The 24,467-nt window shown below is 34.5% G+C and overlaps 1 long non-coding RNA gene across 1 annotated transcript; it reads left to right on the top strand.

Moving 5' to 3' along the window:
• The first annotated feature begins 6,623 nt into the window (after positions 1 to 6,623).
• LOC144978225 (uncharacterized) lies at positions 6,624 to 18,273 on the top strand. The gene is made up of 2 exons (XR_013646489.1): positions 6,624 to 6,801; positions 15,708 to 18,273. It is a non-coding gene; the product is annotated as an uncharacterized LOC144978225 (long non-coding RNA).
• Positions 18,274 to 24,467: the final 6,194 nt, after the last annotated feature.

Genomic DNA, 24,467 nt, shown 5'->3' with positions numbered 1-24,467 from the left:
ATACAATGGAGAGAAAAGATGTCGTTTTAAATAGTACAAGGAGGAGAAAATATTTTCACAAAAATAAGACATGTCAACAATGATGGCAGTTTTTGTTGGATTCTACCAAAACAAAATAGCTCGTACATTCGCCTCTTATGATGAAACATGCGGTGGGAGGGGGCAACTTGAGCTTGAAGTAAGTAAACTACAGCAATGTATGTTGAAACTATTTTATAATGTTGCAAAATGAGAACAACAGGCAAGAAGGTCTTAGAAGTTGACACAATAGAAATGTGATTTCAAAGAATACCTGAAATACAGTGGAAAGATAAGAAGCAATTTTCAAAGAAAGGACTCGGTACAGAGATATAACCGGTTTATGAAAGCTTTCTTTTTATTTTGAAATTTGAACGTATCAGTTCTTTATTTTTAAATTTTCTCAGTTACTTCTTAATCTGACTTTCTGGTTCATTCTTTTGTAAAAATTCACACTTTATAACTTCTCAATTTCACTTAAAGATACTTCTTAGTTCCTATTTGTGGAACTGCTCTGTTCCTTTAAAAAAATTCTCTGTCATTTTTTTATATGAACTTCTGTTCCTACATTTTTCTATTTGAACTTCTCTGTTCTATCCATTTGAAACTTCAGTTTCATATTTATAACTTCTCTGCTCCTCATCGTTATGAAACCTCAATTCTTTTTATGTAAAAACCTCTCAGTCCTTTCTGTCAAACCTTCTCAGTTTTTGTTTATGTCTTTCTAAGTTCTAACTTCAAACTTTATTCTTTGTTGAATTTCTGTTTCTGCTTTCAGTTTTCTTCTTGGAACTTCTCTGTCCCTTTTTAATCATCTCTTCCTTCGTTCTTCTATTTGAACTTCTGTGTTCCTTCTTTGTTTCTATTTGAACTTCTGTGTTCCTTTTCTCCTTGAACTTCTCTGTTTCCTCTTTCTCATTATGTATCCTGGAACTTCTCTATTCCATTTTGTTTATTTCACTTCTGTGTTCCTTCTTTGTTTCTATTTGAACTTCTGTGTTCCTTTTCTCCTTGAACTTCTCTGTTTCTTATTTCTCATTTGTATCCTGGAACTTCTCTATTCCATTTTGTTTATTTCACTTCTGTGTTCCTTCTTTTTTTTCTATTTGAACATTTGTGTTCCTTTATTATTCTTTGAACCTCTGTTTCTTCTTTCTATTTTTTTTCTTGGAACTTCTCTCTCCCTTTTTCACGCAATCTCTTCTGTTTTCTACTTGAACTTCTGTGTTCCTTCTTTTTTTTTAACTTCTCTTTTCCTTCCTTTGTATCAATTGAAACTTTTGTATTCCTTCTTCTTTTTACTATTTGAACTTTGGTGTTCCTTTATTCTTCTTTCAACATCTCTATTTCTTCTACTTTTTCTTGACATTTCTCTGTCTCTTTAGAACTCCTCTCTTCCTTATTTTTTTTCTATTTGAACTTCTGCGTTCCTTTTCTTTTCTATTTGAACTTCTATTTTCCTTTTTTCCTTGAACTTCTGTTTCTTCTTTTTTATTTTTTATTTTGGAACTTCTCTGTTCCATCTTTTGTGTATATTGAAACTGTGTTCCGTCCTTTTTTTTCCATTTGAACTTCTGAGGTCTTTCTTCGTTTCTAATTGAACTTTTGTGTTCCATTATTCTTCTTTGAACTTCTGTTTCTTCTTTTATTTTTTTTTCTTGGAACTTCTGTTTTTTATTTAAACTTCTGTGTTCCTTCTTCTTTTTTTATATTTGAACTTCTCTTTTCCTTTATTCTTCTTTCAACATCTCTGTTTCTTCTTTCTATTTTTTTCTTGAAATTTCTCTGTCCCTTGGGAAGTCCTCTCTTCCTTTTTTTTATTTGAACTTCTGCGTCCTTCTCTTTTCTATTTGAACTTTTATGTTCCTTTTTTTCCTTGAACTTCTGTTCCTTCTTTCTCATTATCTGTATTGGAAATTCTTTGTCTGTTCCATCTTTTGTGTATATTGAAACTTCTGTGCTCCGCCCTTTTTTTTCATTTAAACTTCTGAGTTCTTCCTTTTTAAAAAATTGAACTCCTGTGTTACTTTTTCCTTTTAACTGCTGTTTTTTCTTCTCATTTTTTATCGTTGAACTTCTCTGTTCCTTATTTTTCAATTTGATCTTCTCTGTTCCTTCTTTTGCTTCTATTGAAACTTTCGTGTTTCTTCTTATTTCCTGTTTGAACTTTGTGTTCCTTCTTTTTTCTATTTGAACTTCTTTGTTCCTCTTTTCTTCTTTAAACTACTCTGTGACTTCTTTCTATTTCATTCTTGGAATTTCTCTGTCACATTTTAACTCCTCACTTCCTTCTTTTTTCTATTGAACTTCTGTGGTCCTTTTTTCTTTGAACTTCTCTGTCTCTTCTTTCTCATTTTTTGTCTTGGAATTTCTCTGTTCCAATTTTAAAAAAATTGAACTATTCTGTTCCATTTTTTTTTTCGATTTGGAACATATTTATATCCTCTCAGCTCCTCAACTGCTTGAACATCTTAATTCTTTTTTAAAGAACTCCTCGGTTCCTTCCTTCTCTTCTTCTCAGTTTCTGCTTTCATGAGCTTCGGCTTTTTTTTTAAAGATATGAGATTCTTCTGTCCTAGAAATATTCCAAATTTCTTGATTTCATGAACTTCTCAAGTCCTGTTTGTGAACTTAAAAGTTCCTGCTTTTGAACTTCTCAGTTCCCTCTTGTTCTACACTTCTCTGTAGCAACCATGGATAGTTGCGTCGGGGAGGGAATGATGGGAAAAGTGACAATGCGGATGTTAATGGTGTTGACAATGGATGTGGCAATGATGCACCAGTGGTAAGGACCATGATGGTGGGGAATGCAATGGTAGAGCTCCAGATGATGAAAGTGGTGCTGGCATAGAGGTAATGGCAGGGATGAAGATGATGGAGCCACGGCAGTGGCAATGATGATGAAGATGACAAAGGCAAGTGTCGTGATAATGGGAATCACTCAAGTAGGATCATGGTGGAGAGGATTGAAGATGTGGGAAGGGAATCAGTGATATTGGTTGTGACTGGGAGGTGGTAGTTTTGGAAGAGATGATGGGGATTGCGGCATGGTGAAAGGGATTGTGATGAAGCGATCATGGTGTGAGATTAGTGACAATGCGTGGTAGGGATGGCAAGGATATGATGACAGACGCAGATTTAGCATTGAAGATCAAACAGTAGCACAGTTCCAGACCTAGTCCTGAGATGATTCAACAATGGGAAAGTCAGGCCAATCACACAATATGTTTTCATTACCGCAGTCACTGTAAATCAACATTCTGCCAAAATACATTCGGGTGATCTGTAGGCCTCCAGATCACCTATTGTATTTTGGTATGGACCTGAAACACAAACAAATACACCCCCACCGGTTGAGGCACACTCATCTGTATTACAAATCCATGCGAATGTCGACTACATTTACCATGGGAATGAGGACTATTGTGTGACTCACTTGACTCCACCCATTCCAAATCAAATCGGGATGCCAAGTCTAAAACCACACCACTACTATCACTTCATTACCAATTCTACCTCCATCGTCACAATCCTTATCAGCCCCACCACCCACTATCATTTCCCTCACACCTATGATCTCAACATCACAATCCCTGTCACCTTACCACTATCACCACCAGCCGGTTCCTCCACTAACACCTACCATCGCAACCACTATCATCTTCATCACTTCCCAGCATCCCCTCCTCGCCACAACAACCCTACCATCATGATTTCCATCATCACACCACCCACCGTTGTCACCCACATCACCCCTGCGACTGCCGTCGATCCACCATCGACATCCCTATCATCACCTTGCCACCAACAACACCTTCATCATCAAGAACTCTGCCATTACATTCCCTACCACAATGGGCCGTACCACTACTGCATCATATACCGCATCCATTGTTAACATCATAACATCCTCACCATAATCGTTTCCCAGCATCCCCTCCTCGCCACAACAACCCTACCATCACGAATTCCATCCCATCATCACGCCACCAACCGTTGTCATCCACTCCACCACTGCCTCTACCGTCGATTCACCATTGACATCCCTATCATCCCTTGCCACCAGCAACACCTTCATTGCCAAGAACTCTGCCATTACAATCCCTACCATTACGGGCCCAATAATGGTAGGCATTACTTCACACATCACATCCATTGCTAACATCTTCAACACCCTGCTCAGCTCCCTTTTTTCAACTTTTTAAAAACTCTCTCACATAGAGAAGGAACGTTGAAATGCTCAACGAAAATGGTGGTTTTTAGTTGGATGCCACCAAACCTAATTGGCTCGTTTAGTCGCTTCTTACGACACGCATGAGCTTACGGTGGGTCAATTCTAGTACCCTCTCAGTTGAGGAACCCCGGATACCACACGGGGGCAATAGAAGCTTGAAGTAAGTAAACTACTACAATACTATGTTAAAACTGTTATTATGTAGAATTTGAACAGGCAACAAAGGGCTAAGAAGTGGAATTCTTAGTTACTTCTTTACCTGAATTACTAGTTCATTCTATTCAAAAACCAGTTTTATTTAACTACTCAGTTCCAGCCCTTTTTGAATCCTCCTGTTCTTTCTTAGAACTCAGGTCCGTTTTTACATTTTCTCTCTTTGTATTCTTGAAATTCTCAGTTCCATTGGACTTCTCTTTTCTATCACTATCCAAGTTTCTTTTCTAGACATCAGTTTCCTTTTTCTGAGAAACTAAGCTTTTCCCTCTTTTGAACCTTTCAGTTATTTTCTTTTTACTTTTATTTTACTTCTCTTTTCCTTTATTATTATTATCATTTTTAAAAACTTCTCCGTTCCTTTAATATAATTTTTGAACAAAAACTGTTGTTCCTTCTCTATTTAGCTCCTTACATCTTTCTTATTGAACGGAACTTATCAGTTCCTTTATCCATTTTGCTCCTTCTTATAACTTCTCTGCGCATTATCCATTTGAAAACTTCAATTCTTGTCTTTGTTTGTTTTTCGAGAACTTATCAGTTTCTTCTTTTATAAACTTTCTACTGCTTTTATGAGCTTTCAATTTCTTTCTTGATTGAACCTCTCAGTTTCTGTATTTTTTTAATTTCTCAGTTCCTTCTCTCTTTGAATTTATTCGGTGCTGTTCCTTTAAAAAATAATAAAACATTTACCAAGCAACGGAATTAATTCTATATAAAAGTCACTGGTTAATTGCAACAAACTTTGGTTTATCGCAACAATTTTTTTTGCCCTCAAAAAGTGGTAAATTAAAGAAATCAATGTAACAAAATATCATGATTAAATTTCATCATGGAAGAAATCGTGACAGGTTGAAAAATTGAGAGTGAGCGGGATTTAATGCTAAAGTAGTGTGTCACAACTTTATTTTAGACAAAAGAGGGCGGGGATTTGTAGTTTGGGTTTGTTATTTGATCTGTGGCCATTAAATATGTGTTGAGGGTGCTGGTCATAGTCTTTAAAAGAGGAAGACAATGCCATTTTAAAAGAGAGACTCAGCGATATCCTTTTGTTTTGAGATTGACAACTGTGCAATGTATCCAACGAGTTTGGTGATAACTTACTGTCTCTCGTCATGGCTAATCTCTTTGACTCTTACAAATGTTGAGAACAAAAGAGTGAAAGTGGATCAAATCTGAATAAGAAGTAGACTTGCATCAAAGCTGCTTTTGCTTGACATAATCCATACAGGCTGCCATAGGGTTTTTAATTCAATCATGGAGCTCAGTCTGTGGCGGACTAAGAACAATTTTTACAACTGGTTTGAATTTACCATATATGTGTACAATGTTGCAATAGTGGACTGGAATCCCAACTTCGGTTAATTGCAACTTCGGTTAATTGCAACATTTTCGCTGATCCCAAGGTGTTGCGATTATCCGGATTGGACTGCATATTGAGCTTAACAAACTTGAGCTGTTATATAGAGCGATATCCACTAAACGTGCTCAAAGTGCTTTACAAGAAAACAACGAGAACACTTAAAATGTAGGATGAAACATGATGCCTGTTTGGCGATGTTATTATATATTCTCACAGACAATGTTAATGGCCTGATACTCATTTTACACTTGAGTGCAGTAAGAGCATGTGAGTAAAGAGCATTTTCCAAGGACTCAACTATGCACCGCTCAGAGTGGGACTTGAAGCTAGGACTTTCCAATCCGAGGGCGAGTGTCATAGCACAAGACCAAATAGCCGCACAAAAAAAATATTACATTTTAATCAGGCAAAATCCATAGACAGAGACTTTGTCATTCTCTTTTCATCTCGTATTTGTGCAATCATTAGTTATACAATAATGTGACCATAACTCTTTGGGAGAAAATTTTGCCAAATATTTGTTGAGTATACTTAAACTACCAAGTTTTGATCTGGATTAAAACATGGTGTATCTGTTCCCTACTCGAACTAATTCCCTTTTGTTTTACTTTTTCTAGTAATTCTAGAAATTTTTGACTACCCTATTTTCTTCCTATTTATCAGCACTCATATGACCTAAATGTGTTACAAGTGCCGACAAGCCCCTTAAAACAAAACTCACCATTCATTCCAATTGTCTCCTCCTCCTGTTGCAGATCCTCATCAAATATTCTATGTGAGTGACTAGTGACGTAACATTCAAGAAGTGATAATACACTTGAAACAGAAATGGAACTATCTATGTCAAGAAGTGAACAACTCTTCATCGGATGATTTTGGGAATACATATTATCTTTCTTCATTTGACGTTTCAACACAATCAACACTATTGAAAAAGGACACGAATTTAATTTTTATTAAGGTCGTAATGATGGTGAGAATTTGCCATTTAATTCTGATATAATTTTAAGGCTAGTTTTATTTCAATGTCAAAATTATATGTAATCTCTCTCTCTCTCTCTCTCTCACTCTCTCTCGCTCTCTCTTTCTCTCTCTCTCTCTCACACACACATACTCTCTCTTTCTCTCTCTATTTCTCTCTCTATCTTTCTCTCTCTTTTTCTCTCTCTCTTTTTCTCTCTCTCTTTCTCTCTCTCTATCTCTGTCTCTCTTTTTTCTCTGTCTGGCTCGCTCGTTTTGTGTGTTTGTGTTTATGTGTGTTTGAGAGAGAGAGAGAGAGAGAGAGAGAGAGAGAGAGAGAGAGAGAGAGAGAGAGAGAGAGAGACTGTGCGTTTGATTTATTTATATTAGGAATATAACTCTCACATTTTTTATAAACATTGAGCTATGGTGCCGTAAGCTGGGCCTCAATATATAAACTGTAATCGAGAATGCTCGCTTACTTAGTCTAAAAGTTTTTTACTGGTTATGTTTCTTGACTTAAATGAGTTGCTCATTAGTTTTATGGAATAAACAGCAGATAATTCAGTAGTTAATTATTAGTATCTAGTTTAGCTTACATACCACAAAACTAAATTTGTTTATGTATTATGAAAATAGCATTGATAATAAATGATAGACAATAGTAGTAATTATGATAAAAATCCTACTTGATGTGTCAAGTGATAAGAGGGATGTTAGGTAACAATTTATAAAAAGAAAAAAAAATAGTCCTTTAGAGCTGTATGACCACGTAGGTGGAGATTATAAGTTTCTCTATCGATATAAGGACAGTAGTTTTATTTTATGAGGATAGATAGCCTGTCAAGTAAAATCATGCATGGCTGGAAAACGATGATTAAAATAATAATGATGATAATAATTATTATAGATATAATAATAGCAGTAGTGCTAATAATTGTAATAATGATGGTAGTAGTTGTAGTAGTAGTAGTAGTAGTAGTAGTAGTAGTAGTAGTAGTAGTAGTAGTAGTAGTAGTAGTAGTAGTAGTAGTAGTAGTAGTAGTAGTAGTAGAAGTAGTAGTAATAATAATAATATTATTATTATTATTATATAATAATAATAATAATAATAATAATAATAATAATAATAATAATAATAATAATAATAATAATAATAATAATAAATAATAATAATAATAATAATAATAATATAATATTCATTGTTATATTAATCATAACCATAATAATCATAAACAACTATCATTATCATAGTAATCATAATAATCATTATCATGATAATAATAATAATGATAATGATAATAATAATAATAATAATAATAATAATAATAATAATAATAATAATAATAATAATAATAATAATAATATAATAATAATAATAATAATAATAATAATAATAATAATAATAATAATAATAATAATAATAATAATAATAATAAATAATAATAATAATAATAATAATAATATATAAAAAATAATAAAATAAATTTAATAATAATAATAATATAATAATAATAATAATAATAATAATAATAATAATTAATAATAATAATAATAATAATAATAATAATAATAATAATAATAATAATAATAATAATAATAATAATAATAATAATAATAAATAATAATAATAATAATAATAATAATAATAATAATAATAATAATAATAATAATAATAATATAATAATAATATATAATAATAATAATAATAATAATAATTAAGAAGATGTGATTGAATAGTAGGAATATAAATATTGGGGTGGATTGATGAGAATGGAAATTGGGGTGGAAGATGTAAAAGATAGGGGGTGGAGCAGAAGAAGATGGAGAAATAGTTAGATTAACAAAGAAAGAATTTAGGTGTTCAAAAAAAAGGAAAGCTTTCATTACCTGTTATATCTCTGTACCGAGTCCTTACTGTCAAAACGTCATCTTCTCAGAAATCAATTTCTATTGCGTCAACTTCCTCGCCCTTCTTGTCTTTTGTTCCCATTTTACAACATAAACAAATCTTTTAAACATAGAATTCCAGCAATTTATTTCTTTCAAGATCAAGTCCCCCCCCCCCCCCCCGCTGTGGTATCCGGGGTCCCTCAACTGAGAGGGGTCAACAATTAACCCACTGCAAGCTTACGTATGCATCATCGTAAGATGCGACTAAACGAACCATTTAGGTTAGGTGGCATCAAACAAAAAACCGCATCATAACTAGGCATTTTGATGTCTCTTCTCTTTCATCATTATCGTCATTGCCTTTTTCTCCCAGGTCAGACAAACAGTTTCCATTCTTCTCTATCTTGTTTATCTCGTTCCAGCACTTCTCTGTATATCGATCAGCTTATTTAATTCTTCTCCATGCTCTGCGTGGCCTTCCCCTTGATCTTCTGCCCTGATGGTTCCAGTCCAACACTTTCGTTGTTATAGTGGAGTCATTCTTTCTAAGGGTGTGTCCAACCACCTCCATAGTCTTCTCCTATTTCCTCTCTCACTGGTTTCTGCTATATTCTTTTTCATACTTCTTCGTTCTTAATTCTATCCATCCGTTTTATTCTGAGTATCTTACGCATGGACAGAGCTGCCAACCTACTGAAAACAATGCGGAATTGTACGCATTTTCAGCGATTGTACGCATGTAAGCATTTCCCCCAAGATTGTACCCATTTTCAGTGTACAGAATCACTTCAGTTTTCTTTAGTTGTAATTCATATTATTACTAGCCTATTGAGAAACCTTGGTGACCAAGTGGATGTTCATATATTTTTTGACCAATTATGATCTTCATGCTGAGAGGTAGAATTCTGAAAGGATTGGATTATAGTCTTGGGAACATCATTGTTGCTGCAATTGAGCTTGTGCAGTGTACCCATTTTTATGAAATCTCCCCCATTTTGAGGTCCCATTGTTCACATTCTGTAGGACAGACTTTACGTTTGAGTTGATAAGTCTTAGCTTTAGTCGAAGGAAGATATCTTAAAATCTCCAAACTCTGTTCAAAATGTGAATGCAGCCTGTGCCTTTCCTATCCGTGCTTTCACCTCTGCTTCTGGGCCTCCATCCTTGTCAATTATGCTCCGAGATAGCAGAAAGGGAGTCCATAATGTGCCAGAATTTTCCACAATGTTGATCTGTCAATAATGTCGAAAGCCTTCTTGTAATCCAGAAGTTGACAGTAAGAGGAGAGTTCCATTCTATAGATTGATCCACTATGAGTCGGAGAGGCAATCTCGTCGGTGGTTGAACGGTTTTTCCGAAAAACTGCCTGTTCATCCCGCAGTTTAGCATCTGTTGCATTCTTAATTCTCTCTAGAATAATACGATTGCAAAACTTTCCTGGGATATAGAGAAGAGTTATTCCTCAATAATTATAACAATTACTGAGATCCCCTTTCTTTATTTAGAAGCTTGACAAAATGTCCTTCCTTCCAATCTTCACTTTGTGAAAGTGTAATCAATTTAAAAAAGGGAGCTGAGCATTTCAAAATACAGGAGGTGATGTTGTTTTGTGTTTTTTAACATGAATTAATTGAGAAGTATCATAATAAAAAGGAGCTGAGAAGTTTTTAAAAAGAAACTTGAGTAAGAACCGAAAAGTTCCAATAAAGACGAACATTGGAAACTAAAAATAACAGTGAATTAAGTTTGAAAAGTACGGAGCTGTTAACTTTTAGGTTCCTAAAAAAAAAATTTAAAAAGATTTGCGGTGTTCAAATAATAATGAAGCTTAAAAGTCATTTAAAAAATTAAACGGAAAATTATTTTTTAAAGGAACAGCACCGAATAAATTCAAAGAGAGAAGGAACTGAGAAATAAAAAAAATTCAGAAACTGAGAGGTTCAAACAAGAAAGAAATTGAAAGCTCATAAAAGCAGTAAAATGTTTATAAAAGAAGAAACTGATAAGTTCTCGAAAAAAAACAAAGACAAGAATTGAAGTTTTCAAATGGATAATGCGCAGAGAAGTTATAAGAAGGAGCAAAATGAATAAAGGAACTGATAAGTTCCGTTCAAAAAGAAAGATGTAAGGAGCTAAATAGAGAAGGAACAACAGTTTTTGTTCAAAAAGTATATTAAAGGAACGGAGAAGTTTTTAAAAATGATAATAATAATAAAGGAAAAGAGAAGTAAAATAAAAGTAAAAAGAAAAGAACTGAAAGGTTCAAAAGAGGGAAAAGCTTAGTTTCTCAGAAAAAGAAAACTGATGTAAAGAAAAGAAACTTGGATAGTGATAGAAAAGAGAAGTCCAAAATAATATGGAACTGAGAATTTCAAGAATACAAAGAGAGAAAATGTAAAAACGGACCTGAGTTCTGAGAAAGAACAGGAGGATTCAAAAAGGGCTGGAACTGAGTAGTTAAATAAAACTGGTTTTTGAATAGAATGAACTAGTAATTCAGGTAAAGAAGTAACTAAGAATTCCACTTCTTAGCCCTTTGTTGCCTGTTCAAATTCTACATAATAACAGTTTTAACATAGTATTGTAGTAGTTTACTTACTTCAAGCTTCTATTGCCCCCGTGTGGTATCCGGGGTTCCTCAACTGAGAGGGTACTAGAATTGACCCACCGTAAGCTCATGCGTGTCGTAAGAGGCGACTAAACGAGCCAATTAGGTTTTGTGGCATCCAACTAAAAACCACCATTTTTGTTGAGCATTTCGACGTTCCTTCTCTATGTGAGAGAGTTTTTAAAAAGTTGAAAAAAGGGAGCTGAGCAGGGTGTTGAAGATGTTAGCAATGGATGTGATGTGTGAAGTAATGCCTACCATTATTGGGCCCGTAATGGTAGGGATTGTAATGGCAGAGTTCTTGGCAATGAAGGTGTTGCTGGTAGCAAGGGATGATAGGGATGTCAATGGTGAATCGACGGTAGAGGCAGTGGTGGAGTGGATGACAACGGTTGGTGGCGTGATGATGGGATGGAATTCGTGATGGTAGGGTTGTTGTGGCGAGGAGGGGATGCTGGGAAACGATTATGGTGAGGATGTTATGATTTTAACAATGGATGCGGTATATGATGCAGTAGTGGTACGGCCATTGTGGTAGGGAATGTAATGGCAGAGTTCTTGATGATGAAGGTGTTGTTGGTGGCAAGGTGATGATAGGGATGTCGATGGTGGATCGACGGCAGTCGCAGGGGTGATGTGGGTGACAACGGTGGGTGGTGTGATGATGGAAATCATGATGGTAGGGTTGTTGTAGCGAGGAGGGGATGCTGGGAAGTGATGAAGATGATAGTGGTTGCGATGGTAGGTGTTAGTGGAGGAACCGGCTGGTGGTGATAGTGGTAAGGTGACAGGGATTGTGATGTTGAGATCATAGGTGTGAGGGAAATGATAGTGGGTGGTGGGGCTGATAAGGATTGTGACGATGGAGGTAGAATTGGTAATGAAGTGATAGTAGTGGTGTGGTTTTAGACTTGGCATCCCGATTTGATTTGGAATGGGTGGAGTCAAGTGAGTCACACAATAGTCCTCATTCCCATGGTAAATGTAGTCGACATTCGCATGGATTTGTAATACAGATGAGTGTGCCTCAACCGGTGGGGGTGCATTTGTTTGTGTTTCAGGTCCATACCAAAATACAATAGGTGATCTGGAGGCCTACAGATCACCCGAATGTATTTTGGCAGAATGTTGATTTACAGTGACTGCGGTAATGAAACATATTGTGTGATTGGCCTGACTTTCCCATTGTTGAATCATCTCAGGACTAGGTCTGGAACTGTGCTACTGTTTGATCTTCAATGCTAAATCTGCGTCTGTCATCATATCCTTGCCATCCCTACCACGCATTGTCACTTATCTCACACCATGATCGATTCATCACAATCCCTTTCACCATGCCGCAATCCCCATCATCTCTTCCAAAACTACCACCTCCCAGTCACAACCAATATCATCTGATTCCCTTCCCACTATCTTCAATACTCTCCACCTCTCCTACTTGAGTGATTCCCATTACCACGACACTTGCCTTTGTCATCTTCATCATCATTGCCACTGCCGTGGCTCCATCATCTTCATCCCTGCCATTACCTCTATGCCAGCACCACTTTCATCATCTGGAGCTCTACCATTACATTCCCCACCATCATGGTCCTTACCACTGGTGCATCATTGCCACATCCATTGTCAACACCATTAACATCCGCATTGTCACTTTTCCATCATTCCTTCCCGACGCAACTATCCATGGTTGCTACAGAGAAGTGTAGAACAAGAGGGAACTGAGAAGTTCAAAAGCAGGAACTTTTAAGTTCACAAACAGGACTTGAGAAGTTCATGAAATCAAGAAATTTGGAATATTTCTAGGACAGAAGAATCTCATATCTTTAAAAAAAAAAGCCGAAGCTCATGAAAGCAGAAACTGAGAAGAAGAGAAGAAGGAACCGAGGAGTTCTTTAAAAAAGAATTAAGATGTTCAAGCAGTTGAGGAGCTGAGAGAATATAAATATGTTCCAAATCGAAAAAACATGGAACAGAATAGTTCAATTTTTTTTTAATGGAACAGAGAAATTCCAAGACAAAAATGAGAAAGAAGAGACAGAGAAGTTCAAAGAAAAAAGGACCACAGAAGTTCAATAGAAAAAAGAAGGAAGTGAGGAGTTAAAATGTGACAGAGAAATTCCAAGAATGAAATAGAAAGAAGTCACAGAGTAGTTTAAAGAAGAAAAGAGGAACAAAGAAGTTCAAATAGAAAAAAGAAGGAACACAAAAGTTCAAACAGGAAAAAAGAAGAAACACGAAAGTTTCAATAGAAGCAAAAGAAGGAACAGAGAAGTTCAAATTGAAAAATAAGGAACAGAGAAGTTCAACGATAAAAAATGAGAAAAAAAAAATAAAACAGAAGTTAAAAGGAAAAAGTAACACAGGAGTTCAATTATTTTTAAAAGGAAGAACTCAGAAGTTTAAATGAAAAAAAAGGGCGGAGCACAGAAGTTTCAATATACACAAAAGATGGAACAGACAAAGAATTTCCAATACAGATAATGAGAAAGAAGGAACAGAAGTTCAAGGAAAAAAGGAACATAAAAGTTCAAATAGAAAAGAGAAGGAGCGCAGAAGTTCAAATAGAAAAAAAAAGGAAGAGAGGACTTCCCAAGGGACAGAGAAATGTCAAGAAAAAAAATAGAAAGAAGAAACAGAGATGTTGAAAGAAGAATAAAGGAAAAGAGAAGTTCAAATAATAAAAAAGAAGAAGGAACACATAAGTTTAAATTAAAAAAACAGAAGTTCCAAGAAAAAAAATATAAAGAAGAAACAGAAGTTCAAAGAAGAATAATGGAACACAAAAGTTCAATTAGAAACGAAGAAAGACCTCAGAAGTTCAAATGGAAAAAAAAGGACGGAACACAGTTTCAATATACACAAAAGATGGAACAGAGAAGTTCCAAAATAAAAAATAAAAAAGAAGAAACAGAAGTTCAAGGAAAAAAGGAAAATAGAAGTTCAAATAGAAAAGAAAAGGAACGCAGAAGTTCAAATAGAAAAAAAATAAGGAAGAGAGGAGTTCTAAAGAGACAGAGAAATGTCAAGAAAAAAGTAGAAGAAATAGAGATGTTGAAAGAAGAATAAGGGAACACCAAAGTTCAAATAGTAAAAAGAAGAAGGAATACAAAAGTTTCAATTGATACAAAGGAAGGAAAAGAGAAGTTAAAAAAAAAAGAAGGAACACAAAAGTTCAAGTAGAAAACAGAAGAGATTGCGTGAAAAAGGGAGAGAGAAGTTCCAAGAAAAAAAATAGAAAGAAGAAACAGAAGTTCAAGAATATAAAGAAAATGTTAAATAAAAAGAGACCAGAGTGAATAACAAAAGAATAGAAAGTTCCAGGTAATATGAGAATAGCAAATAGGAAAGGAAACAGAGTCAATAGAACAAAGAAGAACACAAGTGAAATAAACAAAATGGAATAAAGAAGTTCCAGGATACATAATGAGAAAGAAGTTCAAGGGAGAAGTTCAAGGAGAAAAGGATCACAGAAGTTCAAATAGAAAAAAAAAAGAAGGAACTCCGAAGTTCAAATAGAAGAACGAAGGAAGAGATGATTAAAAAGGGACAGAGAAGTTCCAAGAAGAAAACTGAAAGCAGAAACAGAAATTCAACAAAGAATAATGTTTGAAGTTAGAACTTAGAAAGACATAAAACAAAAACTGAGAAGGTTTGACAGAAAGGAGCTGAGAGGTTCTTTACATAAAAAGAATTGAGGTGTTCATAACGATGAGGAGCAGAGAAGTTATAAATATGGAACTGAAGTTTCAAATGAATAGAACAGAGAAGTTCAAATAGAAAAATGTAGGAACAGAAGTTCATATAAAAAAATGACAGATAATTTTTTTAAAGGAACAGAGCAGTTCCACAAATAGGAACTAAAAAGTATCTTTAAAGTGAAATTGAGAAGTTATAAAGTGTGAATTTTTACAAAAGAACGAATCCAGAAAGTCAGATTAAAGAAGTAACTGAGAAAATTTAAAAAGAAAGAACTGATACGTTCAAATTTCAAAAAAAAAAGAAAGCTTTCATAAACCGGTTATATCTCTGTTCCGAGTCCTTTCTTTGAAAATGGCTCTTATCTTTCCACTGTATTTCAGGTATTTCTTTGAAATCACATTTCTATTGTGTCAACTTCTAAGACCTTCTTGCCTGTTGTTCTCATTTTGCAACATTATAAAATAGTTTCAACATACATTGCTGTAGTTTACTTACTTCAAGCTCAAGTTGCCCCTGTGTTATTCGGTTCATTAACTCAGAGGGTGTAGAATTGACCCACCGCATGTTTCATCATAAGAGGCGAATGTACGAGCTATTTTGGTTTGGTAGAATCCAACAAAAACTGCCATCATTGTTGACATGTCTTATTTTTGTGAAAATATTTTCTCCTCCTTGTACTATTTAAAACGACATCTTTTCTCTCCATTGTATTTCAGGCATTCTTCATGGAAATGACACTTTGATTGCGTTGACTTTTTCACCCACCATGGCTCTTGTCCACATTTCACATCATCATTTATTAGTCTCAACATAACATTGCAGAAGTTTTTTACTTCAAGCCTCAGTTTTCTAATTGTCATTATGTCTTTCATTGTCATGTTGAGCACGTTGACCTGGTGTCTTAGTGCTACGGTAAATGTAGTCAGCATTTGCATAAATTTGTAATACAAATGAGTGTATTTAGACCGGAAATTCAATCGTTTGTTTTTCAAGTTTTTACTAAAGTGCATTTCGTTTTCTGGAGACCTACAGATTACTGTTATGTATTTTGGTAGTATGTTGGTTTACAGTGACCGTGGCAAGAAGAAAACAAGAGTGTGATTGGCTGGACTTTCCTATTTGTGAGTCATCTCAAAGCTAGGTCTGGAAGTCTCACATTCGGACTAATAATATTGCAGTTTGGTCATGGATTTTGCAAATTCACCACCATCTTCAATCCTCACCACCATGATCCTACTTGAGTGATTCCATTATCACGACACTTTTCTCTGTCATTTTCATCATCATTGCCACTGCCGTGGCTCCATCATCTTCATCCCAGCTATTACCTCTATGCCAACACCACTTTCATCATATGGAGCTCTACCATTGCATTCCCCACCATCGTGATCCTTACCACTGGTGCATCATTGCCACACCCAGTGGCAATACCAATAGCATCCTCATTGTCATTTACGTCATCATTCCCTCCCCGACACCACTATCCATGATTGCTACCTTTATTACTATGACCCTTACTAATGCTTCAATGTATGTATTGAAATTATAAAAACATTTATGTTCATTCTGGTACTTTTAACTGGAATTTTTCTAGAAGGGGGTAGAAGAAAAGTACAGAACAAGAGGGAACTGAGAAGTTCAAAAGCAGGAACTTTTAAGTTCACAAACAGGACGTGAAAAGTTCAAAGAATAAGGACATAAGAAGTTCATGAAATTAAGAGATTTAGAATATTTGTAGAATCTCATCTTAAATGAAAAGCAGTTTGAAAAGGAAAAGAACCGAGGAGTTCTTTAAAAAAAGATTAAGATGTTCAAATGGTTGACAAGCTGAGAGGATATTAATATTTTTCAAATCAGAAAAAAAAGGAACAGAAAAGTTAAAATTGAAAAAAAAAAACGGAACAGAGAAATTCCAAGACAAAAAAATGAGAAAGGAGAAACAGAGAAGTTCAAAGAAAAAAGGACCACAGAAGTTCAATAGAAAAAAGAAGGAAATGAGAAGTTCAAATTGAAAAATACGGAACAGAGAAGTTCAACAATAAAAAATGAGAAGAAAAAACAAAAGTTAAAAGGAAAAAGTAACACAGGAGTTCAATGTTTTTAAAAAGGAAGAACTCAGAAGTTTAAATGGAAAAAAAGGGTGGAGCACAGAAGTTTCAATATACACAAAAGATGGAACAGACAAAGAATTTCCAATACAGATAATGAGAAAGAAGGAACAGAAGTTCAAGGAAAAAAGGAACATAAAAGTTCAAATAGAAAAGAGAAGGAACGCAGAAGTTCAAATAGAAAAAAAAGGAAGAGAGGACTTGCCAAGGGATAGAGAAATTTCAAGAAAAAAATAGAAAGAAGAAACAGATGTTGAAAGAGAAATAAAGGAAAAGAGAAGTTCAAATAGTAACAAGAGGAAGGAACACAGAAGTTTAAATAACAAACAGAAGTTCAAAGAAAAAAAAATTGAAAGAAGAAACAGAAGTTCAAAGAAGAATAATGGAACACAAAAGTTCAATTAGAAACGAAGAAAGACCTCAGAAGTTCAAATGGAAAAAAAAGGACGGAACACAGTTTCAATATACACAAAAGATGGAACAGAGAAGTTCCAATATAAAAAAAAAAAAGAAGAAACAAAAGTTCAAGGAAAAAAGAAAAATAGAAGTTCAAATAGAAAATATGAGGAACGCAGAAGTTCAAAAGAAAAAAAGAAGAAGAGAGGAGTTCTCAAGAGACAGAGAAATGTCAAGAAAAAAGTAGAAGAAATAGAGATGTTGAAAGAAGAATAAAGGAACACCGAAGTTCAAATAGTAAAAAGAGAAGGAATACAAACGTTTCAATTGATACAAAGGAAGGAAAAGAGAACTTTAAAAAAAATGAAGGAACACAGAAGTTCAAGTAGAAAACAGAAGAGATTGCGTGAAAAAGGGAGAGAGAAGTTCCAAGAAAAAATAAATAGAAAGAAGAAACAGAAGTTCAAAGAATAATAAAGGAACACAAATGTTCAAATAGAAAAAAAAGAAGGAACACAGGAAGTGAAATAAACAAAATGGAATAGAGAAGTTCCAGGATACATAATGAGAAAGAAGAAACAGAGAAGTTCAAGGAGAAAAGGAACACAGAAGTTCAAATAGAAAACAAAGAAGGAACACAGAAGTGAAATAAACAAAATGGAATAGAGAAGTTCCAGGATACATAATGAGAAAGAAGAAACAGAGAAGTTCAAGGAGAAAAGGAACACAGAAGTTCAAATAGAAACAAAGAAGGAACACAGAAGTTCAAATAGAAGAACGAAGGAAGAGATGAGTTAAAAAGGGACAGAGAAGTTCCAAGAAGAAAACTGAAAGCAGAAACGGAAATTCAACAAAGAATAAAGTTTGAAGTTAGAACTTAGAAAGACATAAAACAAAAACTGAGAAGGTTTGACAGAAAGGAGCTGAGAGGTTCTTTACATAAAAAGAATTGAGGTGTTCATAACGATGAGGAGCAGAGAAGTTATAAATATGGAACTGAAGTTTCAAATGGATAGAACAGAGAAGTTCAAATAGAAAAATGTAGGAACAGAAGTTCATATAAAAAAATGACAGAGAATTTTTTTTAAAGGAACAGAGCAGTTCCACAAATAGGAACTAAGAAGTATATTTAACGTGAAATTGAGAAGTTATAAAGTGTGAATTACAGAAAGTCAGAGTCTAAGAAGTAACTGAGAAAATTTAAAAATAAAGAACTGATACGTTCAAATTTCAAAATAAAAAGAAAGCTTTCATAAACCGGTTATATCTCTGTACCGAGTCCTTACTTTGAAAATGGCTTCTTATCTTTCAATTGTATTTCAGGCATTCTTCTTTGAAATCACATTTCTATTGTGTCAACTTCTAATTCCTTCTTGCCTTCTTGTTCTCATTTTGCAACATTATATAATAGTTTCACCATACATTGCTGTAGTTTTCTTACTTCAAGCCCCCTGTGGTATTCGAGTTCATTAACTCAGAGGGTGTGAGAATTGACCCACCGCATGTTTCATCATAAGAGGCGAATGTACGAGCTATTTTGTTTGATAGCATCCAACAAAAACTGCCATCATTGTTGACATGTCTTATTTTTGTGAAAATATTTCCTCCTCCTTGTACTATTCAAAACGACATCTTTTATCTCCATTGTATCAAGCATTCTTCATGGAAATGGCATTTTGATTGCATTGACTTTTTCGCCCTCCATGGCTCTTGTCCACATTTCACATCATCATTTATTAGTCTCAATTTAACATTGCAGAAGTTTTCTTACTTCAAGCCCAGTTTTCTAATTTTCATTATGTCTTTCATTGTCATGTTGAGCACGATGACCTGGTGTCTTAGTGCCACGGTAAATGTAGTCAGCATTTGCATAAATTTGTAATAAAATGAGTTTATTGAGACCGGAAATTCAATCGTTTGTTTTTCAAGTTTATACTAAAGTGCATTTCGTTTTCTGGAGACCTACAGATTACTGTTATGTATTTTGGTAGTATGTTGGTTTACAGTGACCGTGGCAAGAAGAAAACAAGAGTGTGATTGGCTGGACTTTCCTATTTGTGAATCATCTCAAAGCTAGGTCTGGAAGTCTCACATTCAGACTAAAAATATTGCAGTTTGGTCATGGATTTTGCAAATTCCCCACCATCTTCAATCCTCACCACCATGATCCTACTTGAGTGATTGCCATTATCACGACACTTTTCTCTCTCATTTTCATCATCATTGCCACTGCCGTGGCTCCATCATCTTCATCCCAGCTATCACCTCTATGCCAGCACCACTTTCATCATATGGAGCTCTACCATTGCATTACCCACCATCGTGATCCTTACCACTGGTGCATCATTGCCACACCCATTGTCAACACCAATAGCATCCTCATTGTCATTTACCTCATCATTCCCTCCCCGACACCACTATCCATGGTTGCTACCTTTATTACTATGACCCTTACTAATGCTTCAATGTATGTATTGAAATTATAAAAACATTTCTGTTCATTCTGGTACTTTTAACTGGAATTTTTCTAGAAGAGGGTAGAAGAAAAGTACAGAACAAGAGGGAACTGAGAAGTTCAAAAGCAGGAACTTTTACGTTCACAAACAGGACGTGAAAAGTTCAAAGAATAAGGACATAAGAAGTTCATGAAAATAAGAGATTTAGAATATTTGTAGAATCTCATCTTAAATGAAAAGCAGTTTGAAAAGGAAAAGAACCGAGGAGTTCTTTAAAAAAGAATTAAGATGTTCAAATGGTTGACAAGCTGAGAGGATATTAATATTTTTCAAATCAGAAAAAAAAGGAACAGAAAAGTTAAAATTGAAAAAAAAACGGAACAGAGAAATTCCAAGACAAAAAAATGAGAAAGGAGAAACAGAGAAGTTCAAAGAAAAAAGGACCACAGAAGTTCAATAGAAAAAAGAAGGAAATGAGAAGTTCAAATTGAAAAATACGGAACAGAGAAGTTCAACAATAAAAAATGAGAAGAAAAAACAAAAGTTAAAAGGAATAAGTAACACATGAGTTCAATTTTTTTAAAAAGGAAGAACTCAGAAGTTTAAATGGAAAAAAAGGGTGGAGCACAGAAGTTTCAATATACACAAAAGATGGAACAGACAAAGAATATCCAATACAGGTAATGAGAAAGAAGGAGCAGAAGTTCAAGGAAAAAAGGAACATAAAAGTTCAAATAGAAAATAGAAGGAACGCAGAAGTTCAAATAGAAAAAAAAAGAAGAGAGGACTTCCCAAGGGATAGAGAAATTTCAAGAAAAAAATAGAAAGAAGAAACAGAGATGTTGAAAGAGGAATAAAGGAAAAAAGAAGTTCAAATAATAAAAAAGAAGAAGGAACACAGAAGTTTAAATAAAAAAACAGAAGTTCCAAGAAAAAAAATATAAAGAAGAAACAGAAGTTCAAAGAAGAATAATGGAACACAAAAGTTCAATTAGAAACGAAGAAAGACCTCAGAAGTTCAAATGGAAAAAAAAAGGACGGAACACAGTTTCAATATACACAAAAGATGGAACAGAGAAGTTCCAATATAAAAAATAAAAAAGAAGAAACAAAAGTTCAAGGAAAAAAGGAAAATAGAAGTTCAAATAGAAAATATTAGGAACGCAGAAGTTCAAATAGAAAAAAAAAAGGAAGAGAGGAGTTCTCAAGAGACAGAGAAATGTCAAGAAAAAAGTAGAAGAAATAGAGATGTTGAAAGAAGAATAAAGGAACACCGAAGTTCAAATAGTAAAAAGCAGAAGGAATACAAAAGTTTCAATTGATACAAAGGAAGGAAAAGAGAACTTTTAAAAAAATGAAGGAACACAGAAGTTCCAGTAGAAAACAGAAGAGATTGCGTGAAAAAGGGAGAGAGAAGTTCCAAGAAAAAAAAATAGAAAGAAGAAACAGAAGTTCAACGAATAATAAAGGAACACAAATGTTCAAATAGAAAAAAAAGAAGGAACACAGGAAGTGAAATAAACAAAATGGAATAGAGAAGTTCCAGGATACATAATGAGAAAGAAGAAACAGAGAAGTTCAAGGAGAAAAGGAACACAGAAGTTCAAATAGAAACAAAGAAGGAACACAGAAGTGAAATAAACAAAATGGAATAGAGAAGTTCCAGGATAAATAATGAGAAATAAGAAACAGAGAAGTTCAAGGAGAAAAGGAACACAGAAGTTCAAATAGAAACAAAGAAGGAACACAGAAGTTCGAGGTGTTGTTGGTGGCGAGGTGATGATGGGGATGTAGATGATGGAGCAACAGTAGTGACATTGTTGGTGAAGGTGGACTTGTTGGGTGACGAGATAATGGAAATCATGATTGTAGGGTTGTGATGGTGAAGTGATGATGATAAGAAGTGATGAGGATGGCATTGGTTGTGAAGGGAGGTGACAGTGGAGGAAGGGATGATGGTGGTATTGGTGGGATTGTAATGATTGTGATGTAGGGATTGTGTTTGTCGAGGACGGTGGTGGTGGGTGGAAGTTGTGGGGGGATGAGGATGCTGGAGGCAGATTCAGTGATAAAGTGATGGTGGTGGTGTGGTTCTGGACTTGGGTTCGAGTTGATTCCAACTGGTTGGGGCCGGGTAAGTTACATTCGTGTTCTTTGTTGACAAGATGATTGTGGTTGGCATTCGCATGTATTTGAAATACAGATGAGTGTGCTTCTACCGGTGGGGGTGTATTTGTTTGTGTCTCAGGTCCATACCCAAGTGCGGTAGGTGGACTGGAGGCCTACAGGAAACCCAAATGTCTTTGGACAGAATATTGATTTACATTTGTCTTGAAGACGGGGATAGGGATGTGATTTGTTTGACTCTTTCTGGTTGGGTCATTTCGATCCTGGGTTTGGAATTGTGCCATTTATAGGATCTTTATTGTTGAACCTGCTTCTATCATTTTCGCCAAGCCATGGCTTCCACTTATTACCACTAATCCCACAGCATGGTCACTTGAATCACAACCCCTATGACTCTACCATTACTTCCCATCATCCCATCCAAAGCTATCACTTCCCAACACAACCACTGCCATCAGAATCGCCTCCCATCATCATCATCTTCACCACCATAGCCCTGCCGGAGTGACTTCCATCATCACGTCACCTGCCTTGCCATTTTCACCATCATTGTCACTGCTGCTGCTCTCATCATCTGCATCCCTGCCATCACTTTTATATCAACATCATTTTCTTCATCTTGAGCTCTGCTGCTGCAATCTCTGCATAGATTATGCCAAAAATCCGACATTAAGTTGTTTCGTTTCATTAAAAACAAATAAAAAGCAGAAATATATATACCAGACTACTTGACAATGTAGAATAGAAGTACACCATTTTAAAGAACATTGATTTTAAACCTTTAGCATGCTACACAAACCTCAGTGGCAGAGGAGCGTGTTAAGAATGGGTTAATTAAAAAATGTCATCTAAAAAAAGCTAACGTTTACACATGGTCAAATGATTAGGGAAAAAAACAAACCAAGATACACATGAATGACAATGATAAATAAAAAGAAACGAAATACCAACAATATTTTATTTTTTACTGAAGTAATAATAATAATAATAATAATAATAATAATAATAATAATAATAATAATAATAATAATAATAAATAATAATAATAATAATAATAATAATAATAATATAATAATAATAATAAATAATAATAATATAATAGTTGTAATAGTAGTAGTGGTCGTAACAGTGGTATTAGTCGTTGCAGAATTGGTTGTAGTAGTAGTATTAATAGTAGTAATATTAGTAGTAGTAATAGTGATAGTAGTAGTAGTAGTAGTAGTAGTAGTAGTAATAGTAGTGTAGTAATTGTAGTAGTAGAAGTAGTGATAGCAGTAGTAGTGATAGTAGTAGTAGTAGTAGTAGTATAGTAGTAGTAGTAGTAGTAGTAAGTAGTAGTAGTAGTAGTAGTATAGTATAGTAGTAGTAGAGTAGTGTAGTAGTTCTAGTAGTTGTGTTGTAGTAATGTAGTAGTAGTATAGTAGTAGTAGTAGTAGAGGAGAGGAGGAGAGTAGAGTAGTAGTATAGTGCAATAATATATAAATAGTAGATAGTAGTATAGTAGTATAGTAGTAGTATAGTAGTAATGTAGAAGCAGTATAGCAGTAGTAGTGATAGTAGTAGTAGTAGTAGTAGTAGTATATAGTAGTATAGTAGTAGTAGTAGTATAGTAGTAGTAGTAGTAGTAGTAGTAGTAGTATAGTAGTAGTATAGTAGTAGTAGTAGTAGTAGTATAGTAGTAGTAGTAGTAGTAGTAGTAGTAGTAGTAGTAGTAGTATAGTAGTAGTAGTAGTAAGTAGTATAGTAGTAGTAGTAGTAGTAGTAGCAGTAGTGTAGTAGTTCTAGTAGTTGCTGTTGTAGTAATGTAGTAGTAGTAGTAGTAGGAGGAGAGGAGAGGAAGAGGAGAGGAGCTAGTAGTAGTAGTCGATATAATAATATAATAGTATGAGTAGTAGTAGTAGTAGTAGTAGTAGTAGTAGTAGTAGTAGATAGTAGTAGTAGTAGTAGTAGTAGTAGTAATAGTAGAAGTGATAGCATAGTAGTATAGTAAGTAGTAAGTAGTAGTAGTAGTAGTAGTAGTAGTAGTAGTAGTAGTAGTAGTAGTATAGTAGTAGTAGTAGTAGTAGTATAGTAGTAGTAGTAAGTAGTAGTATAGTATAGTAGTAGTAGTAGTAGTAGTAGTAGTAGTAGTAGTAGTAGTAGTAGTAGTAGTAGTAGTAGTAAGTAGTAGTAGTAGTAGTAGTAGTAGTAGTAGTAGTAGTAGTAGTAGTAGTAGTAGTAGTAGTAGTAGTAGTAATAGTAGAAGCAGTGATAGCAGTAGTAGTGATAGTAGTAGTAGTACTAGTAGTAGTAGTAGTAGTAGAAGTTGTTGTTGTAGTAGTAATGTAGTAGTAAGTAGGAGTAGTAGTAGTAGTAGTAGTAGTAGTAGTAGTAGTAGTAGTAGTAGTAG

The sequence above is a fragment of the Berghia stephanieae genome, chromosome 1 (assembly GCF_034508935.2).
Source record: "Berghia stephanieae isolate SIO BIC M18660-M18661 chromosome 1, UCSD_Bste_1.3, whole genome shotgun sequence".
NCBI classification, from domain to species: Eukaryota; Metazoa; Mollusca; class Gastropoda; order Nudibranchia; family Aeolidiidae; genus Berghia; species Berghia stephanieae.
Note: the sequence above shows the minus strand (reverse complement) of the source record. Positions and strands in the feature narration are given on the sequence as shown.